The sequence below is a fragment of the Cyrtonyx montezumae genome, unplaced genomic scaffold (genome assembly GCF_038088225.1).
Source record: "Cyrtonyx montezumae isolate F1298 unplaced genomic scaffold, pur_monq_1.0 scaffold_6, whole genome shotgun sequence".
Lineage (NCBI taxonomy): Eukaryota > Metazoa > Chordata > Aves > Galliformes > Odontophoridae > Cyrtonyx > Cyrtonyx montezumae.
The window spans coordinates 7283357-7288984 of record NW_027072067.1 but is presented as its reverse complement, the minus strand read 5'-3'; the positions used below and the strand labels follow the sequence as shown (position 1 = coordinate 7288984).

Genomic DNA, 5628 nt, shown 5'->3' with positions numbered 1-5628 from the left:
TGTCCTTAGTTTAAATGGAAAAATACAGGCAAGTTCGAAAAAAACAAAAACAAAGCCCTTTAAAAATACACGGAACATCAGAAACTTTACATAACCACATCAATTAGTGGTCTGTAGCCTTTGCTGGCTAGTGGGTAAAACATGAAATAGTGTGTGGTTAACTCTTCCATCCCCAGCAGGCGCAACGCGAGGAATGAATCCCAGGATCCACAGTTCAGGAATGAGTTCTATAAGTCCGGATTTCTCCCTTTGGTTCCAAAGAACTGATTCCCTGAATGGAAGTTAAGGAATTTGTGACAGTTTTCAGGAAACTTTGTTTTAGACAGATTTTGTATTTGCAGTGTGAAAACAGGCTGTGTGGGAGAGCCGTGACTTGGAGAGGGAAAGGAGGAACAAATGTATCAGGCTTAACACAGCATGCACTCTCCTTGAAGAATGGATTATGTGATGCTGGGTCTGTATAGATTGCTTAATTGTAGCATTGCTGGTCTAGGGGTGGGTACTCTATTAGGTCATGGTAATAGTGATGAATTTCAAGAGGAAAAGTGGCCATTTATTCATCCAACTTCTTTTCTCCCCCCTCAAAGGAAGAGGAAGCACTCAGAGTGGATGGAGAATTGTGCACAGAAGCAGTGAAAGAGAGCTGGTATGAGATATGAGGGACAGAACTCAGGAGAGAACGTTGGATTTCAAAGGAACACAGGTTGTCAAGAGCTGGCAAACTTGGTCAGGGCAAGCTGTGTTGGGACTGTTGGGTAATGTGCTCCAGAGACAGCGTGCAGCATTGGTCAGCCACTTTTCAGCATCCTTGGTGCAGGTAATTTCTGTTTACTTTTGATGCTTTCTTAATCCCAAAGGACCAGGAAGTATCTGGATGACAACAGTTTCACGGGTTTCTACAAGGATCTTACATCTTACTGCTTTAAAATACAACAACAAAAAAAGGCTTGCTTTTATATTTCTGCTCTGGATTTCTGATACTACTGTGTGCTTTCACTATTTTTATGCTGCAAAAGTAGCCCCTGGAATCTGGAAGATGATGGAGTCCATAAGTGTGTATTGCATGCTCCCACTGAGCATTTGGGTGTCCAAAATTCTGGACAAATAGTCAGAAAGCTGTAGATGAAGTGGAAGAGTGATGGTCTGCTGCCAAGAGCTGTAGCATTAGTGTGTTTGTGGTGTTCATGTGGTCAGAAAGTCATACCAACTGTCTTCTCCTCAGACTCACACATTCCTCTTCTCAGAAAGGGTCATGTTTTCTGTTTTCCAGGCATTTAAACACATAGAAGGCATTTTCTCATTTCCTTGCTTTCCATGATTCTGCAAGCAAAGTTCATATATATCTATATATATATATATATGTGTGTGTGTGTGTGTACATACAAATATACAAAACCATTTTTGAACTTGCTGTGCTTTCCTTCTACCCTTTGGTCTCTATTGTTTCAGCAGATCCCTTTTCATTCTATTGTATGGTGTATTTTTTAGATTTAGAAACAATACTTAATTATTTCAAAAGATGGCTCTTAGAATGAAAAGCAGATTGCCATGAAGGCAATTATGAGATCCTTGTGGTTTTCTGTGAGCCTCTGTAGCCTCTAATGAAAACCACGGAACCTATTGGATCTTGTTTAGCAGAGAAGCAAAGAAAGTACCACACACACTAATACTGCTCAGAATTATCTACCAAAGAGAAAAAAGCTTCTGTAAGCAAAAGTATTATATGACCTCTCATTATTAAAGCTGTCACAGTGTATTTCAGGGTATATTTATACTATGTTGGTAGTTAGGAGTTCCAGACATTAACCAACATCCATCCTTCTGGTTGTTGCAGTGACAGGTGGGCACTGTCATCCTGTTGTGTTCTCTTTAGTGTGCGTTGCAGTCCTTATTTTTTCTTTTTACAAAGAGATTTATAAGAGCAACTGACATCCTGACAGAATTACAAAGTTCGAAAATACTATGGTTACTAAAAAGTAGCTATACAGTTTATTGGGTCTGAAAAAAAAAGAAATTGGGAAAATATGGTATTTCTTTTTAATGAGTGTTTTGGATTGTGTACAGTCCCTCAAAGTGTCTTCTATTAGGTGAGACAAACTCCAGAGAAGATCTTATCCCTATGTGAATTTGGAATAGTTATGTTTGTATTGGATAAGAGGAGAATGCCTTCCTACCAGAGAGCCCAGAGTTGGTGGTACCCAAAACTAGGCCAAAGACTTTGGCACGTATCTGTGTTTTCTGCCCTTTTGAAAAAATGCTCTGTTTTCTCAGGCTTAGTTATATACACTCTGTAGAAATTCTCTTCTTTGCCCTTAGGTTTTACACATCTCACATCTTACAGGTGCGTTTCCCTGATAATATTCTTGTCCTTGAGTGTCCCACAAAGTCTGTCAAATATATATTCTGTTATTGCATTCAATGCAGACAAAAGCTTCAAAGAAAGTGTAATTTGCAACACTGAAGGCATTATAAATAGAGCTGCCACAGCTGGGTGATGCATCTGAGGGGAGCACTTTCTTATCCCAGGACAAAACTGTAGGTTTAATCCTGAATCCATATATGCACTTTTGGTAAAGAAGCTTAGGTAGTGGGTAGAGGTATTGTAAATAATAGTTGTTCCAGAATGGCATGAACGTAGGTTCTGTCCTGTTTAGTCCAAATGAGAAGTGTTTTCCCTGTGCTGCCAATCTTCATCTCTATGGAATTTCTTATTTGTTCCACTCAGGTCCCTCTAGTTCTTGTCCACCTGTGCTGACACTTGCTAATGAGCCTGCTTCTAATTCACAAATTAGACAATTAATATTGAGATAATTCAGTTATTGCATTTGTTTATTTCTACACTTCCCTCATTCACTTCAGTCCTTAATTATATCAGCATATGCTGAAGGTTTTGGTATCCCTACCCTCACTATTTTTCTGTCAAGGTAATATTTACTGGCAGAGAAAGGTGACAGTGAGAAAGCAGAATTTCCAGCAGAATCTGAGGGGGTTTTCTGAGGTCAAAGTGGCAGTTGGCCTGTAGTAGCCATTTTTTGCATTTATTTGTCATTTGCAACCCAGTAGGCTTTGGTATATGCCACACTGTCTGGTGATACTTTTTTTTTTTTTTTTAATCTGTGCGACATGTGAATAACTTTGCTTTTCAGCTTGCCACCTGCTAATTTCATGTGATGTATTTTGATCATGTTCTGACAAAGGCAATGTCCTCTTCTCTTTTTCTCCATGCAACTTTTTGTTCTGTGGAACCAACTTTTCCCTCAGCATCTTTCTGCCTTCCCCACATCTTAGTCATACCAGGGAGCTTGTACTGATTTTTGATGCTATATTTGGTCTGTGATGTGTCCTAGTTTCTAGCTAAAGAGTATCTACCAGTGATTATGTACAGTGTTTCTTAAAGTAACAAAAAATTGTCAACATTCTGGTGTGTCTTCATATATGATTGAGAGCTTTGTCAGAATTCTGGCTATAAGTTCATATCAGTCTGTAGTATCCTAAGTCCTGGGTATCAGTGTCCTTGGAGTGAAACCCACTCCTTGTGTCACAAGCATCTCTCCTCACGTAATCATGTTGCCCTCTGTTGGTTAGCTTTGTTTCAAAATGTTCTCAGGCTTGCAGATTACTGGAGAACTTATTTAAACTCCTGTGGAAGAGGCCCTAGTGTTTTACTCTGCAAGTCTCTGGTTTGTGTACTGACTGAGTGGTGTGTCCATGATTCACAGAGGAAAGTGGTTGCAGCCACGTTCATTTATAAACCTGGGTTTGATTTCTCTTGATGAATGCACATTTTAAGAGTTGGAGTTCATCGATGTTGAGGTCAGTTATTGAAAAGTTTGTACTGCCTTTTTTGAAGACTTGGTCTGAAAGCTGCTAGAATGTGAACTTCTTTATTGGTGTGTTCAATGTTTCTGTCCATGTAGGTTCCCAATGGATTCACAGAGATGCTTGGTAAATTCAGATGGCACAGAAAAGCCTACAGGAAAAAAAGAAGGAAAAAAAATGCATGGGGAGATACAAAAAACTCTTCCTCTAAATGCTGGAAATTGGTTTTATTATAAACCCAGATAATCTGATGAATTAAAAGTTTGGTGAAGAAGGGAGATGGGAAACTTTTGTTGAAGTAGAATTTTTTTCCTTTTGACTGATTAATCTGGAACTGCTCTGTTTGAAAATGGACTGCTGGGTTCCTGTTGTCTTATCAAATATGTTCTGACTGCATCTAGGTAATATGTTTGGGATGATTTTCTCATAAGACCAAAGGTTAAAGAGGAAGAGTGTGACAGAACTAGGAATAGCTTTCCTCTTTAGAGGGGTGAATTGGAACGCTGGTCAGCACACCACAGTGACTTGCATATATGGTTATACAAGTCTGTGCACCTAAATAGGCTGCAAATGTGAGTTACGCTTATTTCTTTTCTGTTATAAAATGTCTGAGATCTGTGGTTGGAAAATCAAGCAAGTAAATGCAAACTATTGTTACTGATAGGAATGGATATCAGATGGCACAGCTGAAAATGTTTCCTCTGCTTCTCCTGGGATGCACTATGGATTAGACTTGAAGTATAAAACCAAGAAACCTGTTTCAACTGACAGAAATACTTGATACAGTATGAAGATTGGTTTGAGATACTACCTGAAGGTGTGTACCAGGAATACATATGCAGGTAAACAGCTAAATATTATTAAATAATGATCATAAATCTACGTATGTAAAAGAACATAAATAAGAAAATCCTGAAATAACTGTAGCAAAATCTTAATTTTTTTATGCTTCCAGAATGAAGATGATGTAGTCTCTTGACACAAGAATTTATGAAAGGACCCATGATATGGCGATCTAAGGAGCAAACTAAAGTTGTTTTATTGAGCAGCATGTGCATATTTATTTGCACATGGAAAGAACAGCTTTCTGTGTCGTTATGTGGTGTGAGAGTTCTTTAGAATCGCATGTATGGATCTGCATATTTATACATCACCTGAGGTGTCTTATTCTCTTGGTAAAACTTTACTTGACAGATGTGATGCTGTTTGGAGGTTCTTTCTGTAGCAGATGAGTCTGTTGAAGCAAGCATAACTCCTGGCCTTGGTTAGCCACAATACCTCTGCAGATATTTAGAGAAGTCAAAGGCTAGCTTCCTTCATAGGTTCATAAGAGAGAGGAAAGACATCTGGTTCTTCTATTACATTTCAGACGTCCCTTCGCTTTTATTAATGCCTAATACACAAATAGCCAAAAATTGAACTTTAATTAGTTAATGCAGATGTTAAACCAAAAATAGCTCCTGTTTTGCATGCGAATATTTCAATTTGGGGTCACCTGTGGGTGGAAGTGGAGCTACTTTTTAGTCACGTACAGTAGAACTCCTCAGTTGCTTATGGTGTAGACTAATGTGGAACTGGTATGTACTTCCAGCGCTCTTGCCTGCCTGGAGCAGGCACAAAGACCTCAGTGTGTCATGGAAACTTTGATAACATCAGTTACTGACAACTCTCATTTGTTTGCAATTTCTGGCCATGTCTAGAGATACAGTAATGTTGCCTTAAGCTGTTAAGCTGAGCCAGAACCATGGATGTTCCTGTTATTTGGTGGATAAAAGAAGCGAAAGGAAGGAGAGAAGATAGCAGTGTGGT

General features: G+C 38.9%; 1 long non-coding RNA gene across 1 annotated transcript; it reads left to right on the top strand.

Annotated features, from left to right (window-relative positions):
* Positions 1-410: 410 nt before the first annotated feature.
* LOC136057143 (uncharacterized) lies at positions 411-3983 on the top strand. Its single transcript, XR_010622998.1, has 3 exons — positions 411-454; positions 588-817; positions 3918-3983. It is a non-coding gene; the product is annotated as an uncharacterized LOC136057143 (long non-coding RNA).
* Positions 3984-5628: the final 1645 nt, after the last annotated feature.